Raw genomic sequence first — 22,346 nt, forward strand, 5'->3', positions numbered from 1 at the left:
AATATTGACAAGGAGCTCATGCATATGCATGGACTGGAAAAGGTCAAGATGAATCATAGCGTGCCTCTGTAACTTTTGAGAATAAGGTTGAAAAAGAAATGTAGTGAACTCCCCCCCCCACCCCGGCTCATGAGTTAAGAGAACAAACTCAAGCACACATACTACCCCCATACTGAATCCGGGGCATAACACCCAACTCTGGGCATCATTAATTCATTTACCGGTGTTCTCGTACATTATAAAAAAGTCCGTATCAATTAAGATATTGCACTAAAGAGTGATAAATAAAATAGAGTTGCGAGTGTCAAGCCAGTGAGGGTCTCCATGGAGAGATGGAAAAATAAGTGTGTGATATAAAGCAAAATCGGATAACTTCCTCAAGAGCGGAACAGACGGAGTTGTTTCTCATTCTCAAGTGTAACATTCGATTCTGATTCTAGAGGGCTGGGTAAGAGCCAACTTGGTCATTTGAAATGGTGCCTTTGGAGTTGGATTGGAAGAAAGAATAGGCACATGGATAGTGCTATGATCTGGATCATGGTTGGTCCCCCAAAGGTTCATGTTCTAATGTTCTAGAAGCATGGTCCCCAGTGTAATGGCTTTGGGAGGTGGGAGGTGATGAGACTTCTTTTTTTAAGAGAGGTTTTTTGGGGAACCAGCAGTTAGCGTCATGGCTATGTTGCTGGACTCCCACATAGTCAACCGCGGTTCGTGTCCCGGACCCGGTGGCTTAAAACTCACACCGGGTGCGTGTGCGTGCGTGCCCAAGATCCCGAGAGGAGAATGGAGGAGAAGGGATTGCGGCGTGGCCATCCCCCTAGGGGGTGATTTCTCGCTTTCTGTCTCTCTGTCTCTCTCTGTCTGTCTGGCAAGCACACGCGTCCTATAGCAAAAACCTCTCTAAAAAAAAAAAGGAAAGAGTTTTTATTGCAGGACTGGCAGGTGGCGTGGTGGTTAAAAGCGCTGGACTCCCATATGGCTGACCACGGTTTGAGTCCCAGACCTGTTGGCTTGCTTTCTCATTCTCTCTCTCTCTCTCTGGTCAAATTAAAATAAATAAAGAAATAAAGTTAAATAAAACAATTATTTTAAAAATGTTTAAAAAGAGAGTTGGTTTTTCTTGTTTGTTTTTGTTTTTGTTTTACTATAGGGTATGTGCACTCACCAGAGAGACAGAGATAGGCAGAGAGTCAGAAAGTGAGAAATCATCCCCCAGAGAACATGGCCATGCTGCAATCGCTTCTCCTCCATTTTCCTCATGGGATTTTGGGCACACACACACACACATACACCCATGTGCCTGATGTGTGTGTGTGCGTGTGTTAAGTCACCAGGTCTGGGACCCAAGCTGTTATTTGTACAAAGTCCCCTAAGAATTCAAATTCAGATGCAAGGCAACAACAGATCCTGTTGTGTTATTGGACTTAGGCAAATAGCCACTCTGCCACAACACAAGGATGCTCACAAATGCTCACGCTCCCTAGTGCAACAATCTCTTAAAAAAAAAAAGAATGGGACTCGGGACCAGCAGTTAGTGTAATGGCTATGTTGCTGGACTCCCATGTAGTCGACCGTGGTTCGAGTCCCAAACCCGGTGGCTTAAACTCACGCTGGGCACGTGTGCGTGCATGCCCAAGATCCTGAGAGGAGAATGGAGGAGAAGGGATTACAACATGGCCATCCCCCCAGGGGGGTGATTTCTCGCTTTCTGTCTGTCTCTGTCTTTCTGGAGAGCGCACACACCCTATAGCAAAAACCTCTCCAAAAAAGAAAAAAAAAAAAGAATGGGACTATCATGAAGTGGAATCATAGTTTAGTTTTCTACATGAATTCCACACAGAAGACCCTCCTTCTCTGCTTATGTGGGAAAAGAGAGGATGTTTATTCATTGCGATCTTGAGTATCAGCCATGAGGGGAACAAGGCTTCCAGGCCAGGGAGAATTCAGCCAGGGCCCAGGAGCCCAGGTGAGCTCTCACTCCACCCAGGTACGACCACCTGGTCTACCACGGTGGTTCAAGTCCCAAACCTGGTGGCTTGTGTCTTGTTTTCTCTCTCTGGTTCAATTTAAAAATCTTTTGAAAACTAAATTAAATTTAATAATTCTTTTTATTTTTTAAATCTATCTATCTATCTATCTAGCTATCTATCTATCTGTCTATCCATATTTCTACTAATGCCCATCTATCTGCATTTGTGTCTAGGTGTGTGTACCTGGGTGTACGCACACCCACATGTACAAATTCTACGTTCTTATACACATATCAATTGAACTCATATACCCACATTTATTTACACGTGCTCTGTCTATGTGTGGAGTGGATACACTTTGGAATGAAGGATAACACATTTGATATCACAGAGATGATTTTCAAGTTAGTGTGTTGACATTCGTCAGCTTTTCTTGTCTTCGAATGCAGAGGCAGGGGCCAGCAGGTGGTGTGATAGTTAAGGACACTGGACTCCCACACGGTTGACGATGGTTCAAGTCCTGGACCTGGAGGCTTGCTTTCTCACTTTCCTTCTCTCTCTCTGGAAATATTAAAAGTGATAATAATAAATGAAATTAAATAAAATTATTCTTTTTTTAAAAAAATAAAATAAGAACTGCAGAGGCAAACAGAGACTAAGAAATACAACTGATTCCATTTTCCGAAAAGTACCTATGCTGAATTTGTGTGTGTGTGTGTATGGTTTTTTTTTTTTTTAAACTACAATGGCAGCTTCTCTGTCATGTGCATAAGTGCATGGTATTCAAACTCATTGAAGAGATGTTTCTAACACAGAGATGTTCGCCCCCTTGGTATTACTGAGATGAGATGACATTTCAATGAATGAGCCCCTCTGGGGTCCATGTGAGAATGACAGACTTCTCAGGGATCTCCCTGGTGGGTTTCTGTTATTCACGGGGCTATTACTGAAATGTGGTGCCCTACCATTCATTCGATGGGAAAAGGCATTACAGTACTGACAGCATGCAAGAGAGGTTTTTAAATTGTCGAAAATCTTACCCTGAGGGATGCCCGATGGCCCTTGAGCTTCGTAGAGTATGATTAAAAAAAATACATTTTAATCTCAGAATGAGTACGTTAGAATATATTAGAAACAACGATCTGGAATAGTGACATTTAATGGTTAAAGATGAGATCTCTTGGGGCCAGCAGATGGTATAGTGGTTATGTCGCTGGACTCCCACACGGCTGACTGCAGTTCGAGTCCCAGACCAGGTGGCTTGAAAATGTGTGAGCGTGTCCAAGATCCCAGGAGGAGAAAGGAGGAGAAGGGATTGTGGCATGGCCATCCACCCTGGGGCGCGATTTCTCACTTTCCCTCTTACTGTCTCTGTCTCTGTCTCTCCAGCAAGGGTGAAAACTTATATATATATAAAAAAAAGATAGGATTTCTTCTCTCCTTTATCCATGTGTATAAAGAATGGTCTATTTCATGACAAGAGATGTTTAATCATTCACTTTCCCAATGGGAAAATGCTAATCATCAAGTTATCCTTCAGAGAGACATGCCAATGAGAATTCCATCCCTCTACCCTACCAAAAAAAAAAAAAAATTACTTGGAAAGCCACTTCCATAAAATGTGGGTTGACCAGGACCTGGGATGGACTTTCAGCCCTAAAACTGAGACCTCCCTGGGCAAGCCAGGGTAATTTGATCATTATAATGGAACTGGAAAAAGTAGAGTTTGTCCTGCTGAGGGATTCTATGGTCAGATGCATCCGAGAGTCTGCGGTATGGCAAACGCAGTCATTGTTATTTTCTTTTTTAAATAATTATTTTACTTAACTGTATTTATTTATTTGCTTATTATTTATTTTTAATTTGACCAGAGAGGGCTAGAGCAAGAGTGAGAGCGAGAGAGAGAGGGAAAGTGAGAAAGCAAGCTGCCAGGTGCGAGACTCAAACCATGGTTGACCATGTAAGAGTCCCGCACCCTGAACCACCATGCCACTTGCCGGTCCTTCAGTCATTGTTTTTACTGTAACCATTTGCAAAGTCTTAGTGAACTATTGAGGAAGGTTAGATGCACGTGTATGGAACGCACACCATCCTCAGGTACAGGAATGACAATCCTACGTTGAGAATGGGCAGGTATTAAATTCCAGTTCAGATTCTTTTTCTTGGAGGTTATGGAAGCTAACTCAACATTTAGAACTTCCCCCAGAAATCATGATTTTTAATGACAACAGATGAAGGAGTAGGATTTGGAGATGAAAAGCGGATTTCGGCATGTCTAACAGAATTGCATAGAAGACGTTCCTTGGAAGACCACGCTCATTGACCTTTTTCTTTTTCCTGGTGTCCTCTTTCTGTAATCTCTGCCTTCACATTCTTGGTATTTGCAGCAGGATCATTTTGGGGGTGGGGGGCTGTCCCTCAGCATCATCCCTGACCTCTACTCAGCTAACGTCAGTACAACCCCTCACCATCCTCCATTGTGACAACCAAAGATGTCCTCCAACATGGCCAGCTGTCTCCTCTTGGGACAAAATCAGTCCCAGTGGATAATCAATCAGGAATGGTCTAAAAAAATGACTCTGACAAACAGAAAAGCAAACTCAGGAAATGGATACAAAGAAAGGCAAATCTGAGGACCAGCAGGTAACATGGTGGTTAAGGTGTTGGATTCCAACACCGATGACCATGGTTCGAGTCCTGGACCCAGCAGCTTGAAAATGACACCAGGCATGTGTACATGCATGCCCAAAATCTCTGGAGGAGAATGGAAGAGAAAGGATTGTGGCATGACCATCCCCCTGGGCCATGATTTCTCACTTTTTCTTTCTCTGTCTCTCTCTCTGACAAGTGCACATGCTCTATGGCAAAAAAACTTAAAAAAAAAAAAAAAGGAAAGAAAGAAAAGCAAATCTGTTTTGTTATGGACTTATTGCTTGATTTATTCCCAGGTCTCTGCAGCTGACCAAAAAAAGGTACAACAGGACCTTGGAGAGTGGACGTGTCCCTGCTGTCATCCACGTGCAGGAGCTGACCTCCTGGCAGACAGCAATGCACCGTTGACAAAACCTTGAACAGACCTGGGTCCTCAGCCCGGCAACACCTGGCGTGTCAAGATGCCTGTACCAGGTAATTAACTCGGCTGTCGCAAACACAATCCAGGAAGGAAAAGAACATGCAAATCGTGGTTCTCGCTGCTCTCAGAAGGTGCTAATCGACCTCCTGACTAGCGTCTGGAGACACTCGGGGCTGCGGGAGACCGCGACTTCATCCAGGTGTTCCTGCTTTCAGACCTCTCCTCCCTACTTCTCCTTTCTCTTCCTGCGACCTTCAATTTGTCAATTAAATTCACAAGTGAAAAAAAAAAAAAAAAAAAGAAAGGCTATTTAAAGATGTCTGGCAATTACTCACGGACTTGCCAATGAATATTAAATTCCCCTGGGTAGAGGGCAGGCTTTCTAGGGCCTGGCAGTGTGAGCATTTGCAGGTGGCGTGACCCTGGGCTGAGCTCTGGGCTGTGCATTGTAGGATTAAAGCATCACCCCAGCCCCTACCCAAGGGACACTGACTGGGTTACTGCACCCCCAATGTCTCCATTTGGGCCAGGGGTAGAGTGATTTCTGGAGTGGGCCATAATATACAAGTTGCCCTTGTTAAAAAAAAAAAAAAAAAAATTCGTCGATTGCATTGAGTGGTGTTTTCATTGAGTCCTTTGTTTTTAACATTTTTTTTCCCTTAAGACAGATTTTTTTGTTTGTTGGGTTTTTTTGTTTTTGTTTTTTGTTGTTTTTTTTTTTTTTTTTTTTTTTTTTGGTATCTGCTCACCCCACAGACAGAGAGAGAGACATAGAGACAGAAAGTGAGAAGTCATCCCCCATGGGCAATGGCCATACCACAATCCTTTCTCCTCCATTCTCCTCTCAGGGAAACTCATGCACACACATGGGCCCAGAGTGAGTTTCAAGCCACCAGGTCTGGGACTCGAATTGCAGTTGACCACGTGGGAGTCCAGTGACATAACTATTATGTCACCTGCTGGTCCCCCTTGAGTACATTTTAATGTGAGTCTGTAAATTAGTTTTAAAGTGAGTTGGGGTAGTTCTGTGGTGGCGTGGTATTTAAGTGCTAGAAAGAATGAACTGTGTTCGGGATGGGAGGGGTGAAAATGCAAGTAAAGGCATATGAGGCAGGGACAGAATTTAGAGTGGCTATATTCTGAAGTTCACTTTAGGGTGGTTATATTTTGAAGTTCGTTCGTAGTAGCATAGTTTAAAAGGTGGGATGTTTGTGATTGAGTGAAGTTAAGTGGTTGTGATTGGCTGTCACTTAGGAACAAAGAGGCTTTTCAGATCATTTTTTAACCGCTGGGATAAGTGTGCAAAGGGATCACAGGGTGGTTTTAAGTCAAAATTCATGGCTGGGGCAGGAAGAGGCAAGGAGTCTTGGGTAGCTCCAATGGGTGGGATTCCGAGGAGGGGAGCAGGTTGACCTCACAGTCACTGGATTCATTTTACTTCGTCTTTTTAAAAATATGTTAATATTTTTTTATTCCCATTTCTTTTATCCATTCAGTCACATATGTCACCTCGCTTACAAAGTGACGATTCCAACATGAGTACGTTTCTCACCGGTCCAGTTGGGAATACTGTCCCCGTTATCTTCAGCCGATCCTAACCCGTTTCTGTGTCCCGTAATGCCTTATGCAAGCGTGGAGGGCGTGTCTGCCCCGTGTGGAAACTGACACCTTGCTATCCTGGCCGGAAGGGAAAGGGGGAGCATATTGTGGCTGTAAAGAATGCTCAGAAAATGAGGGGCCACGGAGTCCAGCGTCTCGAGCTATTCATGATTCAGGTGCACGGTCTGTTTTTCTTTTTCTTTTCTTTTTTTTTTTTTAAGGTTTTTGCCTTAGAGTATATGCATTCACCAGGGAGAGAGAGAGAGAGAGAAACAGACAGTGAGAGGGAAAGTGAGAAATCAACTCCCAGGGAGGATGGCCATGCCACAATCCCTTCTCTTCCATTCTTCTCCTGGGATGATCTTGGGTTCGTACATGCACACGCACACACGTGTGCATGCATGCATGAGTTTGAAGTCACCTGGTCCAGGACCCAAACCATGGTTGGTCATGTGGGAGTCCAGTGATATAACCACTGTGTCAGCTACTGCCCCCCCAGGTCACATTCTTAAGAAAGTCACAAGACAGGGATCTGTGGATGGCGTAATGGTTATGTAGCTGGACACCCATGTAGTCGACCGTGGTTCAAGTCCTGGACCCGATGGCTTAAAATTCACATCAGGCATGTGTGCGTGCATGCCCAACATCCCGAGAGGAGAATGGAGGAGAAGGGATTGTGGTGTGGCCATTCCCCCTGGGGGGTGATTGCTTGCTTTCTGTTTCTCTGTCTCTCTCTGGTGAGCACATGTGCCCTACAGCAAAAGCCTCAAAAAAAAAAAAAAAGAATGGGAATAATAATACTTACTAGTGTTGTAAAGACCTTAGAACAACTCCTGAAGATTTTTCTAGTGAGGCACAATAAATAAACGTTAATGTATTGCTGGTGTTTGATATAATTGCATCTACGCAGTCCACTTCAGGTCTGTGTGATTTCATGTGTCCATGCAGTTCGAATGACAACTGCGCTCTATGCTAATACACAGGCTCACGTGCAGTGAGGGTTCAGTAACATCTCTTGAAAGGATAAATGGATGAGTCAATGAATGGTCATCAACATCTATGGAATGGTGACTTTGGAAATGTGAGGTATCATATTACTGCTTAAGCCACCCTCTCTCCGGTTCGCACAAGGAAACGTCAATTTCACTACCAAATTTCTGTACTGTTGAACCTGGATAATTTGGAACTTTTTTTTATGGGAATATACCTTATCAGTAACCATGGGGCTGGCAGGTGGCATGATGGTTAAAGGCACTGGGCTCCTATATGGCTGACCATGGTTCAAGTCCTGGACTTGACGGCTTGCTTTTTTGCTTTCTGTTGCACTCTCTCTCTGTCTTGCTCTGTTCAAATTAAAAATAACAATTATGGGACCAGCAATTGGCATAATGGCTATGTCACTGGACTCCCACGTAGTCAACCGCGGTTCGCGTCCAGGACCCCGGTGGCTTAAAACTCACGCCAGGCACGTGTGCGTGCGTGCTTAAAACTCACGCCGGGCACGTGTGCGTGCGTGCCCAAGATCCCGAGAGGAGAATGGAGGACAAGGGATTGTGGCGTGGCCATCCCCCCTGGGGGGTGAGTTTTTGCTTTCTGTCTCTCTGTCTCTCTCTGTCTGTCTGGTGAACTCATGCGCCCTGTAGCAAAAACCTCTCAAAAAATAATAATAGCAATTATGATAAACAAAATAAAAGAAATAATTCTTAAAAAAAAAAAAAAAGAGGGGGCTGGCAGGTGGCTTGATGGTTAAGGACTCTGGATCCCCACAAGGCTGATGGCAGTTTGAGTCCTGGACCTGGCAGCTTGCACGCTCTCTCTCTCTCTCTCTCTCTCTGTGTATGTGTGTGTGGGGGGGCCAAATTTTACAAATTACTAGGAAAGAAAGTTACATACAAAATAATTCTTAAAAAAAAAAAAAAGAAAAAGGAAAACAAATTGTCAGTAACCAACCTGCCTATAGGAAGAAAAAACTCTACCATGTAGAGTATAGCATGGTTTTCAAGCAGTTCATTTTATGTCTAAACTTTCCAGAATAAATTATTGTCTGACTATAATCCCTGACAAGCGAATGAATTAGCCTCTGGTCAGAGGTTATCAAAAACGAGCCAATTAAATTTTTCATGACATCTGCCAAAAATAATGACTTTTATTCCCAAGTATTAACTAATAAATCTTTTCTTTCTTTCTTTCTTTCTTTCTTTCTTTCTTTCTTTCTTTCTTTTTCTTCCTGACAATAGTTGAGAGGCCAAGAGAAATTACACAGACAATTTGTGCTTGGCAGGAATCATATCATGGCCAGACTGCATGGGACCTGTTTCTGGAAGATTCTAAGGCAGTTTCCCATCGCTAAAGTGGACAGCATCAAAGGAGGCATTTGGGGGCCAGCAGGTGGCATAGTGGTTAAGGCACTGGATTCCACATGGTCAACCATGGTTTGAGCTCTGGACTCAGCAGCTTGAAAATTATGCTGGGCGTAATGCCCTAAATCCCAAGAGGAGAATGGAGGAGAAGGGATTGCAGCACAGCCATCCCCCCAGGGGTGATTTTTTTCACTTTCCTTCTGTCTGTCTCTTTCAGGTGAGTTCACATTGGTACCAATAACTTTTTTTTTACATTTTTTTAGAGAGATTTTTGCTGTAGGGCCTGTGTGCTCACCAGAGCGACAGAGAGAGATAGAGAGACAGAAAGCAAGAAATTACCCCCCATGGGGGATGGTCACGCAGCAATCCCTTCTCCTCCATTCTCCTCTCGGGATCTTGGGCACGCACGCGCACGCGCCCGGCGTGAGTTCTAAGCCACCGGGTCCAGGACTGGAACTGCAGTCGACTACGTGAGAGTCCAGTGACATAGCCATTACACCAACTGCTGGTCCCTGGTACCAATAACTGGAATTCTGCATATGTTCGCTCAGCTGAAAACTACCTTTAGCCCCTGAGAGCATCTGCAACCTTGGGCCACGATTGTCTTTTACCTCTCTATGAGGAATGTAGATCCAGGTGGCTCTTTAGTCATGGCCCACAGGGACTGGGAAAAAAAACAGGGTTGGCCCCACAGCGCACTGGTTAGACGCAGTCCAGAGGAAACTGAGTCCCGGCTGGCACACTGAAGTGTGAGTCTCAGGTTGAAAACTAGTCCAGGCTGGGACCAGCAGGTGGCATGGTGGTTAGGGTGCTGGGCTCCCATGTGGCCAAGCGTGGTTTGAGTCCCAGACCTGGTGGCTTGCTTTCTTACTTTCCCCCTCTCTGGTTCCCTCTCTGTTTGTCTCTCTGCATGAGCTCTGTAAAATTTAAAATAGTAATAAGGGACCAGCAGATGACATCATGGTTACGTTGCTGGACTCCCATGCAGCTGACCGCAGTTCGAGTCCCAGACCTGATGGGTTAAAACTCATGTCAGGCGCATGTGCGTGTAAACCCGAAATCCTTAGAGGACAATGGATGAGAAGGGATTGCAGCATGGCCACTTCCCCTGCCCAGGGTGATGTCTCACTTTCTCTCTCTGTGTCTCTCTGGCAAGCACACACACCCTACAGCAAAAATCTCTTTAATAATAACAATGATAATGGTGATGATGCTAAATAAAATTAAATAACTAATTCTTAAAAAAAAAAAGAAAAATATTCCAGGTATGTATACACGATCAGATCCCAATGGGATGGAGAAATGGAGGTCAAAGGATTGTGGTGTGATCGGGCCCCCCTGAGAGAGTTCTCTCTCGAGCTCTCTCTCTCTCTCTCTCTCTCTCTCTCTCTTTCTCTCGTACACACATTACACGCCCTCTGGTATTAAAATATAATAAAAAAGGACTGGCAGATGGTGTAGTGGTTAAGGATACTGGACTCCCACATGGCCGACCACAGTTCTAGTCCCGGATCTGGTGGCTTGCTTTCTCACTTTCCCTCTCTCTCTCTCTCTCTCTCTGTTCCTCTCTGGTCAAATTCCGAAAAAAGTAAATTTTTGTAAAAGGCTCTAAAAAAACTAAGAAGAAAATTAAAGAGGAGACCAGCCATGGAGGTGCAGGGGCAACGTCGTGTTCTGGGGCTGAGGCCGCATGGGAAGGTCCCAGGTACTGTCAGGGGGTGTCTCTCTGTACATGCCAGGCACACACATGCATTTGCGTGATCCCGGGCGAAGGCTGGGGCTGCATCGTGGTGTGAGGTCCCTGCTGTGGTGTCTCTTTCTCTCGTTTACGGAAGAAGTAAATACGTGAGTGTAAGGAGGGATGGGCAATTGACGGAGGTGTGTTGTGTTCCATGATTTCTCCTCCTCCTCTATTTCCGTTTTCCCTCAGAGGGAACTCTACCATTAATCTACTCATTAAGCGCCTGGGTCAAACAAGAAAAAAAGGTGCAGAAAGTTAGAAAGTGTGCAGAAAAATAAACAAACGCGATGGAAGGAAATTCTCCGAAGGGAAAACTCACCTCGTTTGAAGTCTACCTCCTTAACGTGCTCATGTCTTCCAGGATAATTGCTCTTTGGAGTTACTCTGAATTTTCTGAATCAATGGCTTTATATCGGAAGCATGGATTTTGGACAGATTTTAAAACTGAATAGAGTAGTGTTCTGTGAAGCACTTTCAAGATTTTTTTATGTCATCATTATCTGTGACCACAGCCTGTCTCTCAGACCTCACGTTTTTTTCCATCTTGTTTTTCAGGAGAGATTTTTGCTATAGGGCACATGTGCTCACCAGAGAGACAGAGAGACAGAGTAAGAAATCACTCCCCAGGGAGGATGGCCATGCCACAGTCCCTTCTCCTGCATTCTCCTCTTGAGATTTTGGACACTCATGCAAACGCACCCAGTGTGAATTTTTTTTAAAAGAAGTATTTGATTTAATTGTATTTATTGTCTGTGTGTAGCACCCTTGACCACCATGCCATCTGCTAGCCCCTACCCTCACTATTTTGACTTCACTCCTATTGTTAAACAGATTCTCTCTTTGACACCTCTCCTATCATACCTGATGGCCTCCAAAGATAAATGTTTTAAACATCTCATTGTGGTTTTGGGGACTCTCACTCCATTGACATGCATCTCCCAATCTTGAGGGGCTTCCAGGAAGACTCTATGAGTGGTACGTGTTCCACACCCTTACCCATTTTTTAAAGTGTGAAAAAGAGAAAGAAGAACTCTGTTGGCTGAGTTAATACATGTGACAGTTTTTAAACTATGTGCTTCGGGATCACATCAACTTGAAAAGAAGAAGGTATAAATCACCCTACGATTTTCCTTAAAATGCCTATTTTTTGACAAATGTGGCAGAGATGTTGTGACCCATGACCTTTTTAATTTTTTAAAGAATTATTCTACTTAACTTTATTTATTTACTTATTTATTTTAATTTGACCAGAGATGGACAGAATGAAAGAGAGAGAGAGATGGAAAGTGAGAAAGCAAGCTGCCAGGTCCAAGACTCAAACCATGGTCAGCCATGAGGGAGTCCAGCACCCTTAACCATCACATTCCCTGCTGGCCCAAACTCATGGCCTTAGAAGTCAATCTTTTTTTTTTTTTTTCCTTGTCTGCTAAGGGGCATGTGTGCTCGCTGGAGAGAGACAAAGAGAGAGGCAGAAGAGAGTGAGAAAGTACTCCCCATGGGGCGTGGTCTCTGCAATCCTTTCTCTGTCTCTGCTTCCTTTCAGGGTTGTAGGCACTTATGCCAGCATGCCTCGCTTGTTTTTCAAGCCAGCACGTCTGGGTCTTGAACCAGGCAGCCGACCTTGTCAGTTCCAGTTGCCTTAACCCTTGCTCCATTGTGTGCATCATGGATCTTAAGTCCTTCATGTTGTTACAGCTTGGCATGGTGGTTAAGGCACCGGACTCCCACATGACTGACTGAGGTTCAAGTCTCAGACCTGGTGGCTTGCTTTCTCACTTTTCCTCTCTCTGTTTCTATCTGGTGAGCATGCATACCCTATAGAAAACTTTAAAATAATAATAATAATAAATTAAATTAAGTTAATAAGACTTGGGGGGGGATTTGAGAGGTTTATGCTATAGAAAGCGTGTCCTCGCCAAAGACAGAGACAGAAAGCAAGAAATCACCTCCCAAGGGGGATGGCCACACCGCAATCCCTTCTACTCCATTCTCCTCTCGGAATCTTGGGCACGCACGCACACGCGCCCAGCATGAGTTTAAGCCACTAGGTCTGGGACTTGAATCATGGTCAACTACATGGGAGTCCCTAAAATAATTCTTTAAAAAAGAAAGCCTGTCTTGGCATCACCAGAACTTTGTACATTCCTCATCCATCCAGTATGGGGTGTCCCTCCTCCATCCTATGGGGTTGATACTCTGAAAAATGTCCCCATTTTCTCAGCCCTCCTCTAGCCGCATAGCTGGTGTCAACACATACCTGTTTGTGGTCTGCCAACATGCGTGTCCGTGTCACTGCAGGCCAACCACTTTGGCCCTAGGATGAAACACCTGCAGACGATGGTCTGCAAGGAGAATTAGGTAGAAGGACACTTCATTCTTGACTCATTTCCGTTTGACCTTTGGCTTAGTTAGAAAAAAAAAAAGAACAAAACACCAAAACTTGCCTTTTTTCAATGCCTGCTATAAATCATGCTCTGTATTTCCTTCCTACAGGATGGGGTTGATGAACAGTAGACTTTTCAATGTTCCTTTGACAAATCATGACCCATACAGCTGAACCGTGCCTGGGGTGTTGGATGCAAGAGGGTGTTTTCAATAGTCAGATATCCCCTCAAGATTCCACCTCGTGCCATCTAGAACCCGTCTGGCTAAACAATGCTGCCCCAGACAGAGTTCTTACCACAACTTAGCACATTTTGAATGAAATGACTATCAAAACATAAAAACCGCGTTAAGAAGGTCACCCGGAGTCGTTAAGTCCTGAAACCCCATAGTCGCTGAACGAACCTTGCAAGGAGTACACTCTGGAAGGGTTTTCTCTCCCTAAGATGCTGCCGACCCCTCTTTCTTTTTGGCAAATGGATAGTTTCTTTGTCGTGCTTTTGTATTTTTCTCTCCAAATAGCATGAAAATGTCATGGAGAAAAGAAAAGGGAAATGAAAACCACAGAGCGTGTATTTGCAAACAGTGGCTCTCGGTGCGGGTTAGGCGATGGACGTTTACACGTTTTAGTAAAGGCATAATGAGATGGTTTTATTATTCCTTGACCTTTCGAGGTTGGAATTTTCTCCACTTTGTTCTCCCAGGTAATCTAACTCAGGAAACATCTTTTGGGGAGAAAGCTAAAACAGGGCTTTTGTTCCTCTCTTCGCCAGGGGGTGGAACTTTGGACATTATTGTTCCTTAACCTGCATTAGACGGGAAGTCGCTTCTGTGTGAGACCCTGATGGCTCAGATAGTGTGTCTTTAATGAAAATGAAAAGAAGGCTAAGCTGGGGAAAGGGGCAACAGCTTCCCTCCCGATGGTGAATTAGCTCTACCATCAATATATCTTACTAAACCATGTCAAATCAGCTCCTTAAACAGCAAAAGAAAAAATGATAGTGATGTATTTCAGAATGAAAATAATAGAGAGAACAGTGTGAAGACCGTCCATCAACCGTCAACCCCACACTCATGTTTAAGAAATGGTAACATGTTGCCATAGTAGCTGAAGCTTGTTTTTGTTTTTTTTTTTTTCCAAGAAATAAAAGTATAATGCTATAGTTGAAACCACATACACCTACTTTCACCCTCCCTAGAAATACCTGCTGTCTTCAAGGCTTTGGGTATTTGCTATTCATGTTTCCATGGGGCATGCGTACATCTCTAAAAAACATTTATAATATACCTTTTAAAGAAAATACTGCAGAGGGGCCAGCAGGTGGTGTAGAGGTTAAGATGCTGGCCTCCCACATGGCTGACTCTAGTTCGAGTCCCCAGACCTCACTTTCCTCTCTGTTGCTCTCTCTGTCTCACTCTGGTGAGCACATCGACCCTCTAGCAAACTAAAAAAATAATATTAGGTTGTCAGGAAAGTCCTGACATGGTTTTCAATGTTTTTCTATGTAAGAATGCTTTATGACTTTCCAGACAACCCAAAAATATAATAAGTTAAATAATATAAATCATTCCTTTTCTTTCTTTCTTCCTTTTTTTTTTTTTTGGAGAGGTTTTTGCTATAGGGCACGTGTGCTTGCTGGAAAGACAGAGAGAGACAGAGAGACAGAAAGCGAGAAATCGCCCCCCCCAGAGGGGATGGCCACACCGCAATCCCTTCTCCTCCATTCTCCTCTCGGGATCTTGGGTATGCACGCACACACACCCAGCGTGAGTTTAAACCATCGGGTCCGGGACTCGAACCGTAGTTGACTACATGGGAGTCCAGCGACATAGCCATTACACTAACTGCTGGTCCTAAATCATTCCTTTCTAAAAGCTGCAGAAATCATATTAAACCATCCCCTTATGCCCCAGGCTTTCTCCTCCTCATGCAAGTGTTTTGAAATGTACCCAGGTTCATACATGTAGATCTCACACACTTATTTATTCCTGTTTTTAATTGTCACAGTGCCTGTGAGCTCTTCAGAGAGTGACAGAGAGAGGCCAAAGAGGAGAAAACACATCCCCAACAGGATACGGTCGTGCTGCAATCCCATCACCCCTTCTCCTTTCTCCACCCCAGACTATGGGCATGTACAATCCCATCACCCCTTCTCCTTTCTCCACCCCAGACTATGGGCATGTACACACTCTTGCCCAGCATGCTCCTCAAGCCACCAGGGCTGGGACTCGAACTGCCCAGTCGGCATACAAATCCCGCTCCCTTAACCATTAGGTCATGAGACCTGACCCTCATTTTTAAAATTTTCCTAACAGTTACACCACAATGAATAAATATACCCTGGCATTTGGGTGGCTTATTTATTTATTATTTTTTAAGAGCTATTTTGCTTTAGGGCATGTGAACTCACCAGAGCGACACAGAGACAGAAAGTAAAAAAATCACCCCGCTGGAGGAATGGCCATGCCACAATCCCTTCTCCTCCAGTCTCTTCTCAGGATTTTGGGCACGCAGGCAGATGGGCCTGGGGTGAATTTTAAGCCACGGGGTCTGGGACTGCACTATGTGGGAGTCTAGTGACATAACTATTACATCATCTGCTGGTCCTTATTACTATTATTAATTTATTTTTTTTAATTGGGGGGACCAGCAAGGGGTGTAATGGTTAAAGGATTGGATTTCCCCATAGCTGACCATGATTCGAGTCTCAGACCCACTGGTTTGATAATCACACTGGGTGCGTGTGCATACATGTCCAAGCACACTGTTTTGAAAATCACACTGGGTGCGTGTGCATACATGTCCAAGATCCCAAGAGGAGAATGGAGGAGAAGGAATTGCAGCATTGCCATGCCCCCGGGGGGTGATTTCCCACTTTCTGTGCCTCTGTCTCTCTCTGTCTCTCTGTCAAGTACGTGTGCCCTATAGCAAAAACCTCTCTCTAAAAGAAAAAAAAATAATAATAAATTATTTCTTTTAGTTTTTAAAGAATCATTTTATTGAATTTCATTTAATGAATGAATGAATGAACTGATCTTTACTTTGACCAGAGAGGGACAGAGTGAGAGAGAGAGGGGGAAAGTGAGAAAACAAGCCTCCAGTCCAGGACTCGAACCGCCGTCAGCCATGTGGGAGTCCAGCGCCTTACCCACCATGCCGCGTGCTGGCCCCCATGATTTGATTCTTTGAATTGTAAATGGTGCCTCGCATCTCCTCAGTCATGCACGAGGCTTTGTTTCCTGGAGCGTGCATGCAGAGACGTCTGTGTGTGAGGATACTGTGCCGTAAAGCCAGGAGGAGGGACGTTTTTAACTCTAGTAGGAATTTCACAATGGTGGAACAGTTTCACAGATGAATTATCCAGGTGTGACAAATTCCACTTTCAACAGCCTTGCAAGCATGCCCAGCTCATCTGGTGATTTTTAAAAACCCACCTCACTGGGATAAAACAGCAGGCCCCTACTGTTTGAGGCTTCTTGTCTCCTAAGGTGTACACCGATTTCCATAATGCTCTGAGCTGCTCCATGGCCTTGCTTAGAAATCACCTTTTTAGATGATTTGATTGTTTGGTTCTTAAGCGTTCTCTTCTGTTACTGTCTTGGAAGACTTCTTCGCTGGACAGAGAGTGAATCCCTCTTGGGGGTTTGATCCCCTGCAGATTGCTCTTAGTCTAGGGCTTAGTTGGGGTGTGATTTGCCATATCTTCTGTTAAAAAGGAACATCAGTTTCTTTTTGTGTTTTTTTTAAGAATTATTTATTTATTTCATTCCATTTGTTATTATTATTATTGTTTAATGTGACCAGACAGAAACAGAGAGAGAGAGAGAGAGAAGGGAAAAATCAGAAAGCACACTGCCAGGTCTGGGACTCAAACCATGATTGGCCATGTGGAAATCCATTGTCTTTAACCATCACGCCCCCTGCCGGCCCCAAAGAAACATCATTTTTTTTTTTTGAGAGAGAGAGATTTTCACTGTAGGGCGCGTGCGCTCGCCAGACAGACAGAGAGAGACATAGAGACAGAAAGCGAGAAATCACCCCCCAGGGGGGATGGTCACGCCGCAATCCCTTCTCCTCCATTCTCTTCTCAGGATCTTGGGCACACACGCACACGCGCCCGGCGTGAGTTTTAAGCCACCGGGTCCGGGACACGAACCGCGGTCGACTACGTGGGAATCCAGCGACATAGCCATTACGCTAACTGCTGGTTCCCAAGAAACATCATTTTCAAGCAACTTGGTGTGCAGATATTTTCCTTTAACATTTATGTATTTAGTGTGTTTGGAAAGATTTTCTTAGTCCAGTGTCATAAAATAATTTTTAATAGACTTTCTTTTAACTTTTTGAATACTTTCTTGTTAAACTTAGATTTTTATTTTGTTTTGTTTTGTTTCGATCACAGGTCATGTATGCTCACTGGAGAGAGACAAAGAAAGAGAAAGTAAGAATTCACCCTCCAAGGGGATGGCCACACTACAATCCTTTCTTCTTCATTTTCTTCTCAAGATTTTAGGTGCCCAGGCACATGTGCCTGGCATGATTTTCAAGATGCCAGGTCTGGGACTTGAACCGTGGTCAGCCAGGTGGGAATTCAACACCTTAATCACCACGCCAGCTACTGGCCCTCAATTTAGATATTAATTTTAGAAAAATTTTTGCTATAGGATGTGTGCTTTTGCCAGAGATACAGAGAAAGACAGAGAGACAGAAAGAGAGAAAACATCTCCCAGGGGGATGGCCATGCTGCAATACCTTCTCCTCTTAGGATTTTGAGCACACACACATGAGCTCAAGCCACTAGGTCTGGGACTCAAACCAATGTCAAGCCTCTGGGTCTAGGACTCAATCCGTGGTTGGCCATGGCCATGTGGAAGTCCAGCAGTGTAACCATTATGCCATCTGCTGGTCTCCCTAAATTTAGATATTTAATCCAACAGTTTTTTGGATTTTGTTTTGGTAGTGTGATGGAAGGGTGTGTTTCTCTCTCTCTCTCTCTCTCTCTCTCTCTCCATATCACTGCTCCAGATTATTTGTTGACCATCATGCTTGGCCTTCTTCCACCCTTTTGGAATGAATTTTGGCCATAATATCCATCTCCTTCTATACCTTCATTTTCTTTTTCGTCACTCTGCACCTTCAGTCAGTTTGTCTACCCACCGTTGTACTATTTTAACTGGTATATAAACTTCTTAATGTCTTGCTATTTCACAGGAGATTTCCCCATCTTCATTATTCCCCTTCCAAATACTATGAGCAATTCTAGGCCATTTACTTTTCATACAATGTAAGAACCAGCTTGCTCAGTTTAGCAATAGACTATGGGGATTGGGTAGGTGTTTTGATTGAATTTATAGCTTAATTCGAGGATAATCAACATCTTGAAAGAGATGGAATCTTCCCCTTAGGGAACAAAATATCTCTATTTTGTTACATCTTCCTTTATGTTCTTCATAAAGTCATTTCCCTCCAAAAGGGGCTTTCATGTCTTTATTTTTATTTATTTTTTTGGAGAGGTTTTTGCTATAGGGCACGTGTGCTCTCCAGAGAGAGACAGAGAGACAGGAAGTGAGAAATCATCCCCCAGGGGGGATGGCCATGCCTCAATCCCTTCTCCTGCATTTTCCTCTCGGGATTTTGGGCACACACGCACGCGCGCCCTGCATGAGTTTTAAATCACCGGGTCCGAGACTTGAACCATGTTCGACTACATGGGAGTTAGTTCAGTGACATAGCCATTATGCTAACTCCTGGTCCCAAGGGGCTTTCATGTCTTAGGATAGGTATATTTTAACTACTTTAAACATTTTTTTTGCATATGTATTTTAATACAAAGCCTGTTGAGTGATATTTTCTAATTATTTGTTGCTGGTATAAAAGTATATACATTGCTTTTTCTTTTAGTTTTTGTCATAGGGCGAGTACACTTATTAGAGAGACAGAGAGAGAGAGAGACAGTGAGAGGGAAAGTGAGAAATCACCCCCAGGAGATGGTCATGCTACAATTCCTTCTCCATTCTCCTCTCAGGATTTTTTTTTTTTTTGAGAGATTTTCACTGTAGGGCGCGTGTGCTCGCCAGACAGACAGAGAGAGACATAGAGACAGAAAGCAAGAAATCGCCCCCCGGGGGGATGGTCACGCCGCAATCCCTTCTCCTCCATTCTCCTCTCGGGATCTTGGGCACGCACGCACACGCGCCCGGCGTGAGATTTAAGCCACCAGGTCCAGGACACGAACCGCGGTCGACTACGTGGGAGTCCAGCGACATAGCCATTACGCTAACTGCTGGTTCCCTCCTCTCAGGATTTTGAGCACACATGCACACATGCCTCATTTCAATTTTAAGCTACTAGGTCTGGGACTCAAACCATGTTCAGCTACCGACCAGCGACATAAACATTACATTATCTGCTGGTCCCAACCCAGCATGATTTTTTTTAAAAATCATTATTATCATTTTTTAATTTGTTACAAGACATGTATGCTTATGTGGGAGAGACAGACAGAGAGAGAGAGTGGAAAGTGAGAAAGCAAGCTGCCAGGTGCAGGACTAGAACCATGGTCAGCCATGTGAGAGCCCAGTACCTTAACCCTCACACCACCTGCCCCCCACCAGTGTAATTTTTAAGTGACCAGGTCGGAGACTCAAACCAGCTGGCCATCTGGGCACCCAGCACTTTAACTACCATGCCATTACTTCATTCCCTTTTGGAAGTACTACATGCTTTCTTGGATGATAAAATAAAATAAATCAAAAGGGAAAAAAGCAAATATAAACATTCGGGCATGTGTCAAAAAGATCTCAGAGGTCATCTCTAGCACCATTGAATGGTTCTCATTTACTGTTTCTGGACATTTTTTCTTTTTATTCAAGTTTATTTCTTTATTTCTTCCTTCAGAGAGATAAGGGGAGAGGTAGAAAGAGAGAGACAGACATCCTCTAAAGACTCTTAACATTGTGACCACCCTGAGTCTCTGCTTGGGGACTCACAGAGGCCCTGGGATATGAACCTACGACCGTTCCCACATGGCTCCAGTTGTGTCACCAGTGCGCCACTGCCTGGCACCTGGACTTTTTCTAAATTTGCCAGATGGCAGAGAGACAGGAAGAAACTGTTCTCCCCTCCAAAATGGGGCGTGGTCAAGTCACAATCCCTTTCCTTCCAACTCTTCATCCCATTAAGACTTTGGACGTGCATACACATGTGTCCAGTGGGTTTTTGTTCTCTCTCTCTCTCTCCCTCTCTCTCTCTCTCTCCCCTCCCTCCCTCCCTTCCTTCCTTCTTCTTTCTTTTCTCTTTCTTTCTCTTTTTCTATTTCTTTCTTTTCTTTCTTTCTTTCTTTCTTTCTTTCTTTCTTTCTTTCTTTCTTTCTTTCTTTCTTTCTTTTCTTTTCTTTTCTTTTCTTTTCTTTTCTTTTCTTTTCTTTTCTTTTCTTTTCTTTTCTTTTCTTTTCTTTTCTTTTCTTTTCTTTTCTTTTCTTTTCTTTCTTTTCTTCCTTTCTCTCTTTTCTTCCTTTCTCCTTCATTCTCCTTCTTTCTTTCTTTCTTGAGAGAGAGATTTTTTGCTATAGGGCATGGGCACGTGCGCTCACCAGAAAGACAGAAAGACAGAAAGCGAGAAATCACACCCATCCCCCCCAGGGGGATGGCCACGCTGCAATCCCTTCTCCTCCATTCTCCTCTCAGGATCTTAGGCATACATGCCATGCACATATACCTGGTGTGATTTTTAAGCCACCAGGTCCAGGACTCAAACTGCAGTTGACTACATGAGAGCCCAGCGACATAGCCATTACACCATCTACCGGTCCCATCCAGTGTGTTTTCCAAACCACCCAGGGAAGGATTTGAACAGCTCGGTTGGCCGTGTGGGATCCAGTTCCCTTAACTGCCAGGCCACAGGGCTGGCCCTGGGCTTTTTCTTGTAGGTGTACAGTTGTTGGTGCAAAGTGTCTAATGAGAGTGTTGGCATGGAGACTGCATGCCACATTGTGACTCGGGACACCGTGCACCGTCGCTGACAGTTTTGAGCTGTGCACAGTCAGGGACCCTGTCCCTTCTTCCAAGGAGTGCATTTCACTTTTCATGAGCTTTCAAGTCAGTAACGGATGTCGGTGGACCTGGGGCCTGACCTGTCTGTGTGAGAGAGATGGTGACTACCTTGTGGCCGGGCTGGGTGCAGCACCATGCCACCTGCTGGCCCCATTTCTTAGTCTGTGTTATACCCTGCTATCTGTTCATCCATCCACTCACCAGCAGACCAGCCATCATGGATCTGTCTATGTAACCATCTGCCCCATCTCCATCCATACATCCATCCGTGCCTGGACATGAATCCTCTGCCATTTCTGCACCCACGCTGTTACCGCCCATCTCCCGAGCTAACTAGCTCACCTTTTCCACGCCTAGCTCTCAGTGCTCGGTCTACGTGGATGATTTAGAAGACATTTGCCTTCTCTGTTCTGCAAATATACCTGCTCTACACACACATAGAAAGCAGTGGCACCTCTGTGGTTGGCATTCTCGGTCTGAAATCACGCCGGTTTGCCCTACTCTTCCCCATGGCAATAGCTTCTTGGTTCCCTGGACCCAAAATGCCCAGCAGACCCTTTAAGCATGAGCGGTGCCAAGTGACACAGAGAAAGGTCATCTCAACAGCCAAGGGCTCACTCCGGCCCTTCTGAGAGCCATCATTATGGGAAGCTTTAGGAAATGTGTTTTGCTTCTAGACACTGGTGTGTGCATGGAAAAGGCCAAGTGGTAATCTTTGCCATGGCGTTGCGAATCTCCAGGGACCACCGGGGTGCAAATTGCCAGGGATGGGAAGAGGAGGATTCCTGGCAGCTTAGTGAGCTTCCGTTCTTGTAAAGGCTAGACACTCACTGTTTGTCTGGTGACAGTGACCCAGTGAGGACCTAGAGGTTTGGGACATCGACCTCTGCAGTTTTGGGGGCTTTCCAACCCTCTAGAGGCTGCTGCTGTTGTTCAGAGAATTCTTCAGAATTCTCTTTATTTTCTCTCTTTCTCTCTCTCTCTCTTTCTTTCTCTTTCTTCTTTCTGTCTTTCTTTCTTTCCCTTTTTTCTTTCTCTCTCTCTCTTTCTTTCTCTTTTTTCTTTCTCTCTCTTTCTTTCCCTTTTTTCTTTTTCTTTCTTTCTTTCTTTCTTTCTTTCTTTCTTTCTTTCTTTCTTTCTTTCTTTCTTTCTTTCTTTCTTTCTTTCTT

General features: G+C 44.3%; 1 long non-coding RNA gene across 1 annotated transcript in view; it reads left to right on the forward strand.

The window, feature by feature from the left end:
- The window catches only part of LOC106734801 (uncharacterized), a 173,462-nt gene that overhangs the window by 95,857 nt on the left and 55,259 nt on the right, over positions 1–22,346 (forward strand). Inside the window, exon 2 of the long non-coding RNA XR_001370350.1 lies at positions 4,919–5,096. This is a non-coding gene — a long non-coding RNA (uncharacterized LOC106734801). The remainder of the gene's footprint in view (positions 1–4,918; positions 5,097–22,346) is intronic.

This window comes from Tupaia chinensis, unplaced genomic scaffold (genome assembly GCF_000334495.1).
Source record: "Tupaia chinensis unplaced genomic scaffold, TupChi_1.0 Scaffold000222_1, whole genome shotgun sequence".
NCBI lineage: Eukaryota > Metazoa > Chordata > Mammalia > Scandentia > Tupaiidae > Tupaia > Tupaia belangeri.